The following is an 18,097-nucleotide window of genomic DNA, read 5'->3' as shown; positions in this document are numbered from 1 at the left end:
TCTGAGGTCTTGGAATGAAAGCCGACGCCCGAGCAATTGGCAACCACGTAAGTGATTTTACTAGTCACGCGAATGAAAATATTGTAAAGTTGAATCTGCTCGTTTTTGACACCCCGCAAAAAAAAAACAAAAAAAAAAACGACAGTATATTGAGGAGTTCATAATTGAGATTAGCTAAATGTAAGTTGTACGCACCAGTTGTAGTACTCCGCAAGTCCAAGCGCGACAAGACATCCAGTTACGTTGTCCTCTTCTAAAGAGACATACACCTTTTTATCCATAGCGTTGCTAAGCGTTCCTCCGGGAGTCACCTTAGCCAATCTTGCACATCACGTGTGTCTTGACTTTTTATAATCCGCGCATTGGAGCAACGGTCTCGCATTCATAACACAATTGTCGAGTTTATATGAGTGCGCCATTTCGTCACAATCATCGTCAAACTGATGTACTTCAACGCTTTTTAGGACTTGTACTTTACGCGTTCCTTGTATCTACGTAGTTACTTTTTTTAAAGTAATGGCTGCGTTACTCTTTCAAAAAGGAAATGAGTATCGTATTCTTATTCCTTTTTGATAAAGTAGGAATTAACGTTATTCAGTTACTTCAGGAAGGGAACGCGTAAAACACAAGTTACCCAACCTGGTTTCCACACCAGCTGGCGCCTGTGACCTTCGCAATAAAAACACTCAAGATATCTGTGCACGAAGTAGTCTAGTATAGCCAGAGTTCTCGCTCAGCATATCCATAGAACTATATATCGGTGAATAATTGCAGTTTGCGGATAAGCTTTTAACTAACAAGCAGAACAAGGTTCGGTCGGTAAACACAATGGAACATTTCCTTCCATCCACTGTGGATCTGCCTTGTCTATCTTTCCTCCAGTGAGCCCATTCCACATTTTAATGCGACCCAAACCAGGTCAAAGAAAGGCTGTAAGCGAACTCCTGTAAGGTTCCAGTGCCTGCCTAATAATGATGTCCTCAAGGTATAACAGTTTGATCCAGGAACTTTTGGAAGAGGGGGACAATCCCAAATACGAATCTGTCAGCTTGTTATTATCCTCTCTGTCCCCGTGCCCCTATAGGCTGAGTCCCTACACCCTTAGAAAAAAAAGGTTTGATATATCCCTCCGCAAGGAGGAAAGATCTCGCAAGATACGTTTCTTTTTGAGGGGAGGAACTTTCGTTCCTAAAAGCAGGGAAGCAAAGTTTTTCCCTTGTCTCCATCTCAGGGTATGGCGTCTCCGAATCGAGCTCAGTAAAGGGTAATGAGAACGCTACGACTATTGTCGGTTTTTACACAGAACACTGCCGTGATTCAGTCGGACATGCTTGACATAATTTTAGGACTGGAAAATACCTCGGGCTATTGACGCCCCCCCCCCCCCCCCCCCCCCCCCCCTTAATGCTTAGAAGCAACTATCGCAAGCAAAGCTGTCAGCTGCTTCGCACCCATCCGAGCAACTGTTTTCGGGGAGAGAAGAGCAATAAATAGAAACATCCCACGAGCTTTTCACGCACTGTAGTTATTGGCGAAGCCAACTTCATTCGCAGGTAAGGTTACCGACTCCTCTCGCTGTTAATGCAGTTTAGCTGACAACAATGCGATGTTAAACGGATACAACCGAAACCCAGCCACTTCTTGCATTTCCCGTCTCACCTTTGCTATTCCTCGAGTCATATATCCTTCGCCAACACCTCACGTCATTGAGGAGTGGAAAACTATTCGAAAAACCAAAACCCGCTCCCAAAAGAGCTAATTCAAAGCAACCCACTTAGCTCATTGCACGATAGCCAGAAAATATCCGGAAGCGTGAAAGAAGGATAAATATCTTGCCACCAGATGGTACGGTCCAATAGAGTACTTGCAAGTAGCTAGGCTAATGGACCGACGTCACCAAGCGAACTGCGCAGGCGCCCGCATTCCGGAAGTGGTGCCGCCGCCATGCTACTTGTAGTGATCCCTTTCCGGCTTCCCGGCTACATAGAGGGCTGCGCGTACATCATCGGGGATAATCGTTTGAAACGCACCGGTATCGGCTTGATTCTGCGTCATGTCTTATACTTCATAAGATTGTGTTGTTTGTGATGCCTTAGTTTGTCAGCAAGCGCAGAAAAGCAGTTCCAGACTTCTTATCGCTTTAGAATCGCTTGGTCGTCTGCTTCTTCGTCTTCGTGAACGCGTGCGCCCACTGCCGTTCACGTGGTGGTCTCACTGCCGGCCGCGGAAAAAACAAAAACAAAAAACCAACGACGCCGTTACTCGAGCGTGCCGGCTGCTCGGACGTCTTAATTAACTTGGAAACAGGTGAAGATCTAGCGCAATGGCAAAGAACAAGAAAATTGGAGGAACCACCGGCCCGGTGTAGCACTGAGGAACAGCATCAAACGTGTTAGAAAAAAACTGAGCTTGGTAGTGCTCAGTGTTGTGCAAAACGTTTAATCAACAATAAAATAAGAGGAGCTAAATAGAATTTCTCGGTGAGCGATTGACTTTCTCGGTGAGCTAAAAGTTATTTCATTCTAGTTGACAGCTTGTGTATTCGGTTTTATTTTGTTTGCGCAAGCTCCGAACGTAGAAGTCGCCCGACGGGGGAGGTTTTTTTCTGCGGTCTTGATTGGTGTTAATGCAGAATGGATCAGTAACGTCAGCCTAATAGACCACCAAAAAAGGGATGAGGTTCGCTTGTTACATTTTTGGCGGTAAGTTTTGCACTTTTAAAGTGCGTTATGCGATTTGTATGAAAAAACAAAAACAAAAGCAAAAAAAACATGAAGGCTGCTTTCGAAAACAGTTGTTTTATTTTAAGTGATGCGTATTGGGGAATCGCCGCTCTCTTTTTTGTGATTGCCCTCTTTTGAAGCACAGTTGTGCTTAAAACATGTCGTCGCAATGACAGTTATAACCACCAAAATACATCGAACAAAAAGTGTATTAAAAACGGCCTCCGCAAAACAGTGCGGAGGTCCTATTTGACCAACGGATAGATCGCTAGGGAGCGAATGCTCGTGCTCTGTAATCTTATTTTAGCTGGCGTGCAATAGGATGGATGTAAATTATGAAGTAAATCGAAAAACAAACCGTAAAACGCTATTTTTTCTGCCGCTCTGTCCGGCTCTGTTTACCTTTCTTTGACATGTTTCTTTCTTTTGGGAAGGCATAATATCCGAGGCCTTTTTGCCTGGTGCTGTTGTTATAGCTCGGTGGCATACAACAGGTGAAGCCACCAATTGAAAGCCATGAGTAAATACCCGGCTAAAAGTGTCGTGCTAACCCGAAAATTTTCAAACACCGGGCGTTTTCCGGCCGCATTGACGCGGCCGGAAAACTGGGGACAACTACAGGTGCCAGAATGCACCGCGGTAGCGGTGGCGTCGCGCAACTCCTGGTGAGATCGGTCTATTGCCACATGCACGTACTACGCGTAGAACGCGGTAGAGGGGTTAGAGTGATAACTCGGAAGCGGCACCCCCTCCGGTTGCCACCATGTTGCACGCAAAAGTGATTACTCGTCACGTGACCTCACAAGAGCCATCACGTCACCGGTAAGATGGCAACACCCAAAGCCGGTGCATGAGAGTTGGTTCGGTGCCCGGCAGTCGTGATGTGCCGCTGCGTGCCGACAATTTCGGACTTCTTCGTGCTCTTTATGCATAACGGAAGATCTGAAAGAGTGAGACTTATTACGTTTTTTTGCGCACGATTGCTCTGGATATTGGCACCAATAGGACAGCATCAGTCGTATCACCGTAGTGGTGCTCGGATTTTCAGATTTGTTCGAGGACCGATAGAACTTTAAGCACGACATTTCCGGATTCTCCCAGCTTTCTTTAAATTTTGGAATGTCCGAGAATTGAAGGGAAGAGTATTTATCGCGTGTAGGGCCTAGGGGAACTTTGTTTCTGCCCTGGGTCACTGCATAATCACGGGAACTTTTAGCGCAGATGCTGCCTTCGATCTTTAACCTTTTGTAGAATCAACGATTTTATGAATTGGCAGTTCTTAAAATTTTTAATATAACGTGCCCTTATTGCAGTAGCTTGCATTCGATCGCAGTATTCGTTTCATTTTCTTTTTTTTTGAAAACCTGACGCTTGATCATGTTACGTACACGCGACCTCTTCCAAAGGATTCGAACCAATCATTCGGAAAATAGTTCATTACTAGCGTTCATGAAACAGTTAATTTATCCCCTTGGAACTCACTAGACAGTTAGCAAGTTTTCACATTTTTTATTGTAAGTGCATAAATTGCTGCATCCGACGTCCCTTAGAAATTCGTATTAGTAGGCTCTCGGCCTTGCCGATGCGAATCAACAGTCCACACTTACCTCCTTTCTATGCTCAGACTCCTTTTCGATAGTTGTCTCATCCATTATTCCAACATCTATAGAATCGCTTTGAAAAATGCAGCCCCGCTCCTTAAGGCCCTGCCACACTGAGGCAACAATTGGATAACCCTATCCGGCAACACGAGGAAATCGTGTGGCCGGCGACCCTGTCACATCGCAGCAATAACAACAGTCAGGCAACATGTTGCTGCCGCCCTGCAACCGTGTTGGTCGATTGGTTGTCCGACCACCCTGTCACACCGCGCTGACGGCGGGGACAACACGGCGAACACTCCGACATCTCGATTGTTTACCTTCGTTCTTGTGCGGCGCGGGGTCGCTGGAAATGTGACTCTACAAGCTGCTAGTGCGTTCCAAGTGCCGGAAGTTACCACGGGGCGACATCAACCAGGGGCTGTGATTAGAAATCTTGACACGGGGAGTATTTTCGATTCTTTATTTTATCAAAGTGTTCTTCGTTCGCTGACAAAGCAGATAGCCCTAACCGAGGGAAGTAAGATCGCTGATGTATGTTCGGGATTTACGCCACTGTATGAAGTGTTTCTGTCCGGTTCTTTCCTTTGTGCAATTCCTATTTCTACTGTAAAATTGAGTTAGCACCAGCAGTACCCCAAAACGTGTTTTATAGCGCAATGTTGAGCTGAATTGACACTGCTTAAAAACTGCGACACCGACATGATCGGCCTTCATAACGATCGGTGGAATAAATATTTCTCAACGCTGTCTATTTGCCTGCCGCCTGCCATGTGATCGCTTCATCGCCCCCCCCCCCCCAAAAAAAAAAAAATAAAGGAAAAGAAAACAAAGAAAAAACGTCCTGGGTATTTTTGAAACAAATTGGGTGTCTGGTGGCGGTTTTTCCCAAGTTCCCAGCATGAACAACCATGATCAGGGTGGTCGTTTTAATGCTTCAATTTTTTTTTTTATCTTTGGCTGCCTGGATTATCTGTATTATACTTTATCAGCGGGGTTTTAGGCATGCCATTTTATTTCACTAGCGGTAATCTGAGCTGGTCACTCGGCAGTCCTAATTCCAACAGCAGTCTTAACGTTCACGACTGTAACTGTAACCATTTGAACAATCGCTTTCCGTAATTACGAACTAAAAACATTCATCAAACCATTTTAGCTGCACGACAGCCTTAAATATGGTTAAATAACGTTTCCCAAGCCTTTCTTTGAGTAAGACGTCATTGATAGGGAACTAGCTCTGTCATCGCAGCTATCTGTGTTGTCATGTTGCCGGCCCAAAATTCGCTCAGCCAGCGATCAGGGCAACACAAGTTGTCCAACAGACAGAAGTTGCTGCTGTTTTTTGGTGCCGAAAGCTGTCATACCGAGGCAACGTTTTAGTTGTCGTCCATGTTGTGCTGCTGGTGTGTCGATGTGACAGGCTTGTCGAACAACACGCGGGGAGCGAGGAACAAGTTGCTCGACTGTTGGACAACGTGTTGTGTTGCTGTTGCAGTCGTGTTGCCTCAGTGTGACACTGCCTTTAGAGGTCCAGAGAGCAGCACACATAACAATTCGATAAATCGAATGCAATTCGGAAATAGAAAATTAAGTTCACGTTTTCCAGTTTCGTAGGATTTATCGCAGCCACAATGATTCTCATCAAGGGTTCATTGCATCAGTTGGTTGATTATTTACTTGTTCTCATTACCCGGACAAAACAACTTGTATTTGTGTTCGTCCCTTGCCCGAAGAAGCGGTCTTGTAGCAAAATATTGACTACCATTCCTTGTAGTCTCTTCAATAGACTTTTTTCAAAAGTGTGTGACGGAGTTATGTGGCAACTCTCCGCAGAAGGAGAGCACTCTGACGATATGTTGTTACGTGCCTGTCTCCAACGTACATGTTGGCTCACTGGGGCTGTAGCCTTCACCGTTTGCCACATTGTGGCGAAGCAGAGTATGCCAGCCACTGCGAAAATTACCCTTGGCTTTCGTACTTTGGGCATGTATTCTACAATAATGTCATGTCAGCAATCACTGTGAACTCGACTCAGCGCCTATTAAACTCGACTGCTGCATTAGCGTTCAGCGTGAAGTGGGGATCATTCACATGCTTTACGCGGAAAAAAGTGGCGACGGTGCAATGTCGCTAATTTGCAAAGCGTCTGTGTCATATGTGTATGGAATGCACTGTAATATAACACTGCATTCCACACAGTTTAATAGTACGTGGTGATTCAGAATCACCACATACTATTAAGGCAAGGTGCTTAGAGGAGTGTTCGTTTTTGTAATTAACAAGTTGCAGAAATAATTATATTTCTTACGAGTGTAATATTTGTTTTCAGTAGCTGGGCCTGTTTTGTGCTCATTAATCGCAGTGTGCTATGATGTTATTATCATGCGTGTGGGGTTTTAAATATCCCTGCAGTGCCCTACGAGGGTCCTTGGAGGGAATGAATTAATAAATATAATTTTTGCACCACTGGACTTTTTTTGGGATACACCACCTGTTCAGGAGAGCTGGAACGAGCGCAGCCCACATGCAACAGGTGTGCCTTCACCGCCACTCTGGTTTGTCCCATTTATCAATATTGGGGGGTCAGAGATTCGAGTGTCCTCGAAAGTTCCACTGCTTTAGTGAACAGCATTCTATGCGGTGTTGACAATGAAGGAGTAAAGGCTGGAGTGGTAATATGACGAGTAATTATTTAGTATATCGAATATCTCTATTTCCACTTGATTACCTGAGTATTGAATTTTATCAAACTGTTCCATAACAAGTTCTTTCTGGGAGTCCCGTGTCAGGCGTTCAGTTATAGTGCCTGTGCTCCGTGTAGTCCGATGACGCTCCAGCTCCTGGCATGTCGGTGTTCAGTTTGGTCGAGTTGTGGCTTTGACTCAACAAACGGTCTTGGTGACACTCATCCCCGTCTTGTGATCATACGTCATGTGCCACCACTGACATCCTATGTGCTGAAGCTGCAGGGCTGGCTGATATGCACGAGTTATAAACAATGGCCGTACACACATCATTTTACCTTGTGATCCAGAAATTTTGCTGGTAGTTTTTTTTTTTTTCGACAATGTCTTTTTGCTATTCAAACGAGTTCACTTCCATTTTGCGACGGCGATTTTTTTCCGCATGCCGCGACCACTGCAACTTGTGTATGACTCGTGTGACAAAGTGAAGTCAGGTGATGCTCCGTGCTCAGTTTTGAAACGACCAACCATTCAATTCTTCAAGCAACTCAGCGGCATTCTTGCTCAAAGTTGGGAATCGTGTGCAAAGTATCTCTCGCAGAGTGGCCACACGTAATTGCTAATGGCAAATTATTATTTCCCTTGGACGACGATCGCCACCAAATCAACCGCCATTGCATTGTCGCTCTCCTGCTTTGTCGTGCACCGGAGACCGAGGACACCGTGCGGGCACCGGGGTCTGAGGTCGCCGAAGACAGTCCTTAATATCCCCTGGTCTCTTCCCGGGACGTGGTCGAAGGTCGTTCGGCGCGAACCCTCGCTAGCTCATTCGTCAGTACGGGCAACTCCGGTTCACATTTTTGAAAACACCGCCTGCGACGGGTGAAGAAGTGTACAAACACAAAACGTCTCAAATATTAGACGTTTTGTGTTTGCCCACTTCTTCGTCCGCCGTCTCCGTTTCTTTTTTTTTTCAAATATGTGTAACATCAATTAGCCCGCCTGGTTACTTACTCTTTCCTCAATGACCTCCGGTAGACGTGATTGGCCTCACCGCACTGCTGACAAGGTGGTCGCCGTCGGCCGTTCGCCACACGTTCGTCTTTCTCGGCGTTCATTTCTCAGCACGGACCTATACTGATTCCTCCTGAGGCCGGGAATGCAGCGTCATTGGGGTGTGGCGTCGAGTTGGCGTCCGGTACCAACGGGCAGCCAGTGGCGGTCGTCGTGCCATTGTGGCATAGGTCACTCTCGGTTCGTAAGATGCCGCTTTGCTCGCACAAGTCTGCAGTGCAAATACCCATTGAGCTTCTTGCCGAAGAGCTTCGACAATCGAAATGGAAGCCGGGCGACTGGCGGCAGGAACTACCTTCCTAAGCTTGCTAAGTTGTCCGGGAGGGGCTCAGGAACCAACTGAGGGTTGCTCTCATCTCTGCAGCAAAAGCACCCCCACCCCTTCCTCTTGTCAGGGACAGCTTAAAAAATGCTGAAATATTATGTTCACTCATCTGGCTTCGGTAGTGTGGCGCCTTTATAGACCATTTCATCCTCCCTCGCATGGGCGCTGCCATCTTGGAATCATGTGATGCGGCAGCCATTAGGTTGCTTCAACTTGCTGTTCCGTTCCCTCCTCCGCGCCTTGGCGGATGCGTTGTATTAAGGGGTGTCCAAACAGGACACTACAAAACGCACGACTCCGACAAATCGTGAAAATTGAAGCGGACGCTTTCACGATTAGCCGGAGTCGTGCGTGTTGTAGTGTCCTGTTTGGACACCCCTTTAGTGTTTTTCGCCGCGTTGTCTCCGCGCTTTCTTGCCTTACTTGGGAAACTGTAGTTCGATACGTCTACTCGACGACTAAGACATCACGAGGGTACAAGGGTCCTCATGACAACGGAGGTTTGTTTACTAATAGTGGCGGAACATAAGAAGCGCGTATATTTATATCGCGCGTTTAGGATCGGAAGGCGTCAGGAATAGTCAGCGAAAGGAGACTATCTTTATTTCCTGAAAGTATCGGTTTTATTCATAATCTATCGCAAACAGTTTATGTTGATTATGTCAGGAAACTCGTGGAGTAAATAGACAACGAACATTTAACTTGTATTTTATCTGAAGCTAAAAATAATGGTACGTCAACTTCAGACGTGCGTCAACTTCAGAGGATTTGTTTGATCATAATATCACACCTCCATGTGTATGAGGTTCTCAATCTTTTTTTTTTTTGCAGTGCAAACATTCGGTTGGTCGGATACTTATGAAGTTTAAGAAATTGTATACCATGCTCGCTCCCATTTTGACAGTCATTTAAGTGATTTATTGATTATCTTTAAATAACCATATCAGTTTACTTGATTTATTTTAACGATAATGTTGGGACTTCTCGCGTAACTGCCACAGACAACTTAACAGTAGCCAGTTTTAGAATCGCGTGCACAAAGAAATAACGTCGTTTCTATTTCGAAATCCAAACGCGATTTCGTTTTTTTGTTTTTTGTTTTTGCGTACACTGTTTTAACTTTTGCCAGTATCTGGGGTCCTCAACATTTGGCGCCGGAGAAAAAAGCCGTCTGCATAACAATTACTTGAGTCCAGGATTGTCGATGGCGTATAGAGGTTTACGTTTGGTGGCTGGCGACGCCGAAATTTACAAAGCGAATCTGTTCAAACAAATAAATGTTTGTTCACACAGGCCCGTGAAGTGGTGCCTGGCGCTAGGATTCAGTCAAACTTTCCGAGGTATTTCTCCTGCGCCCTTTAATTTTATTTGGCCAATTTTACCGAAGGCAGATGCCACATTTAATTTGACGGGCCTGTCACTTATATCACATCTTGAGTAAGCAAACGATCATATAAGGATAATTTATTTCCTAGGGCCAGTATCGCGAAATGCTGCTTAGGAGTACTTTAGGAAGGTTGATAAGTTAAAAAATTTTCTACTCGGCTTGTCAAAATATCCTCGAGTACTGAATTAAAAAAAGAGACCAAGACGATACTACTTGTTTATATAAATTATCCGCGTCATTACACGATAATTTTTTAGTCCGCGAAGTTCACTAAAGGTTGGGTTGCCACGAAAACCAAACAGTGAGTAGTAAACTCGCGAGTTCATCTGTTCTGCCCGATTCAGCACATTGCAAATCAAGCTGTAGATATGCTTCTTCACATTCCAGTGTTAGTCTCTTCATTAGTTGTCTTTTCTGGAAGCCAGTCTCATCGGGTATGGCCGTCGACAATGGTAATCTTCCCTGTGCATTAGTCAGGCGTTTCGCAACCGACCATAATCAGCTACATCAAAAAAGTTCGCAAGAAAGCCCGCAATTTAGGCTAAAAAACGCCTTGTAGTCATCAAAGTGGCTCAATGTCACTGTTTTATTGGTTGTGTGCTACAAGAAAAATAATTGTATCACCAAATTAAGCAAAAAATACGTAAAACAGCAACATAACCGCGTTCACATTCAAACCGAAACCAACCAAATTGAAGCAACCTAATGGCGCCAAATGCGTCAGCGCCCTCTATCCGCCGGTGAGGCAACTACTAAAACACGTCTATAGGCTGATTCCGCAATACTTTCAGCTCAACAGTCGTCACGCCCTTCTTAAACCGTTAGTCAACCACAAGCAGAATGTCGAACCCAAATGTTGCCATTGTTCCGCTTTTCCTTTCCGTTCAGGGAAAAGCCTTGAATTCAACTGAAAACACTGTAAAGGCCCGTTCACACGCTTGCAACCCAGTACGACCGAGAGAGACCAGATCGGTTTTTAAGCCTCTTGCGTCTTCTTAGGACCAGCTCCGCAGCAGCGCATCCGGCCCTAGACGTCGCAAGAGGCTTGAAAACCGGTCTGGTCTCTGTCGGTCTTACTCGGTCGCAAGAGTGTGAACGGCGCTTAAGTGCGCAGGCGAGCTGGTTTCAGCGTATCATGTCGTTTAACACCTAAGACTGTGGCGCAGAAAAGGAAAAAAAAAAAACTTTTAGTCGAAGTTATAGACGGAACGTCTCAACTTCTCGAAAAAAGTGGAGACGTTCCATTTTGTGTCTGTCCCTTCGACTAAACGTTTTTTTTTTTTTCCTGCACCACTGTGTCAGCTTTTAAACGACATTATCTCCAGTACAGTTTACTTGCGGAGGAAAAACAAAATTGTGGTTTATACCAATTCAAATTGGTTTGCATGTTAAAAAAAATATAGCAAAAAAGAACTGATGGTTTTTATCTATTTCAATCTTTATCTTTATTGGATAACATCCGCGTAGGGGTGTAGAGATATGGGCATGATGCCTGACAGAGTCTCTGCCCCCCCCCCGCCTTACAGTTCAGCAGTACAAACACGGAACAATAAATGACATCATGCGAAAAACGCGCGCGATAAATGAAACGAAACAAGGCATATCAATATAAAGCGTCTGTTACATCAATACAATGGGGCGTGTCCCATAAACAAGTAAAGAGAAAAGAGAGTACAATATACACCAAACTTTTAAACATTTCTTTCGCCTATGTATAGTATGACAGAAACTGCTTCATCATCATTCTGACGTAAAGCATGCAATCCATAACATTCCAACTGAAACAAGATCGAATTAAAGGCTCGCAAAAAAGAGTAATTACGGAAGTACAATTTCTTCACACAATATTGATTACAGAAATGACACTTCCAATATAAAAAAGGAAATGAAACATCACCTGTCACCAGCATCCCTCTGCAATGATTTTTGAAGCTATAAAACGCCTGACCAATATTTTTGTTTATATACGTTCTATTTAGAATTTTTGTTATTTGGAAAGTTAAGCTTTGTCGACCATAATTGTTCTTATAGATGGCATTTTTCACTTTGAATCTCGTAACGTGTTTGGAATCTCTATATTGGCGTGGAGTGAAGTCTGTTTCTATGTATCCATTCAAGAGTTTGACATAATAAATATGATCAGCTTTCAGCATATTATATTTGGTAAAAAGTGGCTGTGTTCTTAGATTTCTTTTGTTTCCTCTGTAATTTTCACATCCACGTGGGATTTCCTTTGCACGAGTTCATTGTAGTTTGTAGCTGTGGTTGTTCCCCAAAGCATGATGCCGTAGCTGATTTTGGAGTAAAATAGTGAGTAGTATAATGTCTCGTTAAGCAACGTAGGAAATAGATTTTTCATTCTATAAATGCTTCCAGTAACTCGAGATACGTCAGCTTTGAGTTTATTAATATGTGTATTCCATGACAGGTCCCCTGTAAACCATAGACCCCAAAATATTTGTTCCGCCACTTATTTCAGTACCGTGCCTTCAAATGTTATCTTAATAGTGCCGTCATCTCGCTTATTTATTGGCTTAAATATTGCATACTTAGTTTTACTTGTATTTAAACCGAAACGATTTATTTATAACCAGTTAGAACATTTTAAAAGGTGTTCATTAGCTATTTTTCACACTCGTTTTTTGTCTGACAAGAGAAAAAAAAGTTTTTGTGTCGTCGTCGTACATTATCATTTCAGGGCAGCCTAGTATTTCCATTATATGATTTCAGTACACAAGGGCTAGAATCGGCCCTAAAATGGAACCTTGGGGAACACCGTGCTGTATTTTCATTCTGCTAGATGATGTATCATTAATGCTTACATATTGGTACTGATTTGGGAGATATGTTTTAATTAGTGTTAATGCTACTCTCCGTACTTCATAGTTTTCAAATTTTTTATGTAAAATATCGTGGTGCACAGTATCAAGTGTCATTTTCTAACTAGAAACAAACCAAGTGTGACTTATTTGTTTTCAGTACTTTTAATTATTTTGTCTTTTATTTCAATCAGAGATGGCAAAATTACTTTCAAAAAATTATTAAATTACATTACTAATTAATTTTTGAAAACTGCAAAAATATAATTACATTACATTACAAATTACCACAAACTAAAGGTAATGACATTACATTACAATTACTTTCTAAGAGTAATGAAATTACTTTGAGATCCTTAGTGAGTACATTGAGGCAGTAATTCGTGCTCATTTTATTTACCGTATACACCAACACAGTGTTTACAAACAAGCCCTCGTTTGCCCACACAGGGTGTGGGCACCGCGCGTGTGCAGGAGCCAGATCCGGAGAAGCGCTGCGCATGCGCTGTGCCGACAGCAGCGCTACCGCAGTGATGTGACGTCCAAGAGCTGAGTTGGTCTACATATGTACCATAACTCAGATCTTCCTGTTTACACCACCACAACAGCCTTAGGCGCCTCAAAGTGAACAATGCTGAACAGTCGTTTTGCTGTCGCACACGACATGACTATTAAACATGATGGATAGCTTCTTTAGATATGACTCAGAAAGACAGACGACTCACCGGTTTCGCTGTTCAAAGCTGTAAAGGTCCTTACTAAAGGGTGATATGTTTCCGTCTTCCTGATTTAGAAGTTATAGCCCGTGTCAGTTGGTTAAGTCAGGCAATGGCAGCTAGTTCCTACAACGAGTCGTCACTCTTTGAAATTTCTGATTTCAATGAGTGCCGATTCCGCAGATTTCTTTTCCTGGAATTCATATTCGGTGTGAAAATTGAAAGATCGATGCTGAAATTTTTTCGTTTAATGGAACAAAAATGTTGAGCCTGTTTTAGATTGTTAAGCACTTCAGGTCGAATCACAATGTGGCAGCTGACCTTAGTATGGGCGCCTAGCTTTTCTTGTTACGAACATAGGAACGTTTTATGTGCGTGTGTGAAAGCATTCGAATTATGTTAAGTTGATCGGTGTTGTTTCGGAAACTCATTTGTAGAAAACATGAAAATACTGCATTTTCCGGTCTTAAAGTAGCGCCCCTTACACCTAAATATTTGTAGGGTCGAAACTGCATTGAAAAGCCCACATAGAGTATATGTATTATGACTTAAAAGTAAACATGTTTGACAGAAGTCTGTCTGGTTGGGATCAAATTATGAGGAAGAAAAATGTTCACCAGACAATAGCTAAATGTGAAGGGGCCCTACGTTTCGGACCCAACATGGTTCCTTCATCAGGGATGACTGTGTCCGTTGAGTGGGTATGAATGTTGACTCGCAGCAGTTTCTTACTCTTCCAAGAAGTTGTGTTTTTTTCCTTCTTCATGGGGTATATCGTATGTAAATTGCCGTTGGTGTATATTGTATGTAAATTGCCTAGGTACCGATTCCTCTGTCTCTCTTGCTCGGAAAGCGATTGAAGACTTATTTGATTAAAAAGAGGAGTGCATTTACTGTCTTAGACATGTACGGCTATTAAACCTGATAATGAGGAGTGTAGAGAAGGTTCGTGGGTAGTCTTACATTAATGCAGTGACCATATCGACCGACGGACACTCTCCCACAAGTGCACGGAATTTCGTACAGGATGTTGACTTTGCAGTTAACAGATTGCCACAGGAATGGTTATCGTGCTTGGGTCCCACGCAAACGACCGAGGTTTGATGCCTGGGAGCGAACGCACCTTTTTGTTATTTCTGAAAATATCGCGTTCTGGTGTATTCCAGAATTCTGTTGCTTATTCGAAATCCGAATGCTCTACGCTCCGAACCTACTACGCCGATTGTTCCAGAAGCCCCACGCGTGTACATAAGGAGCTCTGCGTGGCGAGTCGGAGTCGGTCTCGCCACAGTGCTTGATCCTGTTGTTTCGTCGACATCGACGCCTGCGACGCTAGTCTTCTTCTATCTTGTTTTGGGTACAAGTTCGCCCCATTTAAAGTTTAGTTTTCCTCAGTCATTCGTCCCCTCATCAATTGCCATTCGTAACATTTCTGGTTGAGGAGCGGGGTAACGCAGCCTATGAAGCGTACCCCTCTGAGGTCTCGCAGCGCCACTCCACTCCCGCAACTCATAGACTTTTCCTAGAAATGATCGAGCCTCGAGGAAGCCGTCGTGTTCAAGGTTTGCCCCCGAAATTTCGTCTCTTGCCCCAGAACCGGAAGAAAAAGACCCCGACGATGACCACACCGGCCGTCGTCGTCCTGCCCATCGCTCCGCGGACACCTACTACCTTTCTCGGCGAGATCAACGAGGACGTCGAAGACTGGATCAATTAGTACGATCATGTGGCCCGCCTCAACGGGTGTAGTGACGAGCGGAGCCTGCAGAACCTTTATTTTTCACTAGAAGGAACTGCAAGACGCTGGTTCTAAAACCATGGGACCTTTGTAAGAACGAGCTGACGCGTACGTTCGCCAGTCAACACCGCAGAGAGAAGGCCGAAGACATGCTGCAATCAAGGACCCAGGGCCCCCCTGAGAGCGTCACGAGCTTCGTGGAGGACGTCCTGCACCGAGCTTCCGTGCCAACCTTCAGACCACAGAGAAAAGGAAGCTTCACATCCTGATGCGTCGCGTGAAGGACGAAATCTTCAGTGGGCTTGTACGCAATCCACCAACGAGTGTTCAAGGATTCTTCGCCGAGGCGACAAACATGGCGTGTGCCATGTTTGCAAGGGCAACGTACTACTAGCGGCACCCCGGCGTGGCTGCACCCTCGCCATCGGGATTGGACCACGGCTTCAGCCTTGTAATTGGGGAGACTATTTCGCAACGTTGTAATGAAGCTGCTGTAGATTGCTGGATGCTAGGCCTCTCTCCATTGCCGAGGTGGTTCGGGTAGAAATAAAGCGAGCCTTCGAACCAGAGACTTCAAACAGCGTGGCATCCTCTGAGGAGCCAACGTTGTCGGACGTCGCAATACCCCGACGCCTGCAACGCTAGCTTTCTTATATTTTGTTTTGTGCACACATTCGCCCCCACTAAACGTTTAGTTCCCTTCACTCATTCGTCGCCTCATCAATTGTCATTTGTAACTATATTGTCATTCGTGACAAATGATGAGGCGGTTAATAACTGGAAAAGCTAAACGTTTCATGGGGTGAACTTGTCCCCAAAACAAAATAGCGTCGCAGGCGTCGATGCCGGCGAAACAGCAGGATCGAGCGCTGGGAAGAGATTAACCTCGGACCGTCACGCGAATAACATTTTATACCCGCATGGGTTTCGGGAACATTCGGCGTAGAACGTTCGGCTCGTAGAACATTCGTATCTCGATCAGACGACAAGGTTCTTGAACTTACGAGAATGTCGTGTTGAAAGAATAAATAAAAAAAGGCGGCCGCTCCCGGGAATCGAACCTGGGGCCGCCGCGTGGAAGCCATGCATTGTAACCATTCAGCCACGCACGTGCTCGCTTAAAAACGGGCGTGAAAATATTTATGTGCGTGCAGGACTGAGTATTGTTCTTGTTGTTCGTTTTGGGAATTAATCTTCAGACAGATTTTTTTTTTTTTTTTAAGTTTATCATATTTTGGTAAACTTGAAAAAAACCTGAATATCATATATAGAGGCTCTCCGTTTCAGGATGTGTGAGATTTCGTATTGGTAGGGTATGCCTGGCGGTCGGCACGTGCTACCACAACTTTCTTTATTTTTCCATTATGTGTGTCCAAGCTCTGCTATATCTAACAACAAGAAACTGGGATATCCAGATTCATGCAGATTTCAAACTTGTGCCTCAAAACTCGGCTTGGCTATGTGCTTGCATGATTTTTGCAAAGCCGCGATGAAGCAGCTGTTCACAATTCCACTTTTTATTATATTAGAATGCTCCCAGCCAAATGGATGACGTATTTTTTTGTACCGTGGTGTGTAGGTCCAACATGTATGACTGTCTTCAAAGGACAGCTGAAGATCTAAGAATTGAATCTTACTGTTAGTTGGTATTTCCTGTTTAAACTTTAATACCTGAGATTGTGTGAAGAACGCGGTACAGATTTTGTTACTGTTAACGAGTCGTTTTCTCAGATCGTTCATGCAACAATATATATTCACCAACGTATCTGAACACACGTGATGCCAGGTTGGCGGAAGCTTCAGTGATATGTTCCGGGCACATTTGGCTAAGAAGAGGTTACACGGTACAGGCGCAACGCATAAGCCTACGCATATTCTTTTTTTTTTTGATGAATTGTTGTTGAATGTTACTACTGTGTAGGTGAAGTAGAATTTCAGAAGCTCTAATAATAAATCCAACAAAACACCACATTGCTTTTGAAAGGACAGAGTTCCATTAGTCTCGATGCATTCACTGACCACCTCAAACATTTTCTTTGTGGGAGACTGGGTGGAACAAGTCTTTCACGTCAAGAGAAAGCGGAAACCTGACTGCCATGCCATTTTGTTCAAGATTTTGTATCAATTTCTCAGAGTTTGGAATCAAGATAGGATCGTGTAATGCGAGTTTTTTTCCGGTAGAGTAGGATATAGCTGTTTCAGCAAAGAGCTATGATCCTCTTTGTGTTACCACTACACGAAATGAGTTATGAGTTTTTGCAGTAAAAACATTTTCAGTTGAACACCTTTTGTAGCTTGTGATCTGTTTCATCAGTTGAGTTAAGTCCATTCTACTGCACAATTGGAAAACTTTTGCTTTTATAACTTTCGGTTTAAACCGTTCCAGGCAGTTAAAATTTTTGTCCATGGCCAAACGAGCTTTATGAAGGTTGGCACTTTTAATTGCAACCACCCCCTTTCTTGTCTGAGATCAGCATATTTAAATTGTTTTCCGACTATACGAGATACATTCAATTTCCATTCGCAGTGAGGGCCTGTTTTCAATGGTACGTCTACGCAGTCTGCTACGCATCTCGGATTGTCATTCTATTGGGCTTTAGCAGCATTGTCGTGGATGTTAGACAATATATAAACTCCTTGCTGTTTGGGTTATGTGCAAAGTTTAGGACCCTTATCAAGCACCTTGCGTGTGTCTACTGGAAGAGGTTTTCTGCCCAACAAGTTGACAGACTCCCCCTTCCGCTGCACCTTATGAGTGCGTAGGCTTTTCCTATGAGGGACATAAGATCCTCACGGGAATTCAGTCACCTGTCTGGCTGCATTCAAGAAGGTCCTGGGGCCACAACCTTCGTCGCTGGAGTTTCCACGCTTGGCACGAAGGCTGAGGCAACGCCTGTAAAACCGTACATGTCGCCACACCTCAGATCGTAGAATCTTGCACCAGTGGCGTCACTAGGGTCAGCGGCACCCTGTGCGGTAACCCGCCATGACCCCCCCCCCCCCCCCCCCCTCCCGCAGTAAGCATCTCAG

At 44.3% G+C, this 18,097-nt stretch overlaps 1 protein-coding gene and 1 pseudogene across 1 annotated transcript in view; one reads left to right on the top strand and one right to left on the bottom strand.

Annotated features, from left to right (window-relative positions):
• LOC8052975 (synaptotagmin-5) overlaps positions 1 to 18,097 on the top strand; it is a 141,862-nt gene that overhangs the window by 892 nt on the left and 122,873 nt on the right. The window lies entirely within an intron of this gene.
• LOC115331436 overlaps positions 1 to 18,097 on the bottom strand; it is a 114,506-nt pseudogene that overhangs the window by 30,115 nt on the left and 66,294 nt on the right.

The sequence above is a fragment of the Ixodes scapularis genome, unplaced genomic scaffold (assembly GCF_016920785.2).
Source record: "Ixodes scapularis isolate PalLabHiFi unplaced genomic scaffold, ASM1692078v2 PGA_scaffold4__175_contigs__length_147842914, whole genome shotgun sequence".
Lineage (NCBI taxonomy): Eukaryota > Metazoa > Arthropoda > Arachnida > Ixodida > Ixodidae > Ixodes > Ixodes scapularis.
This window is presented reverse-complemented; position numbering and strand designations above follow the sequence as displayed.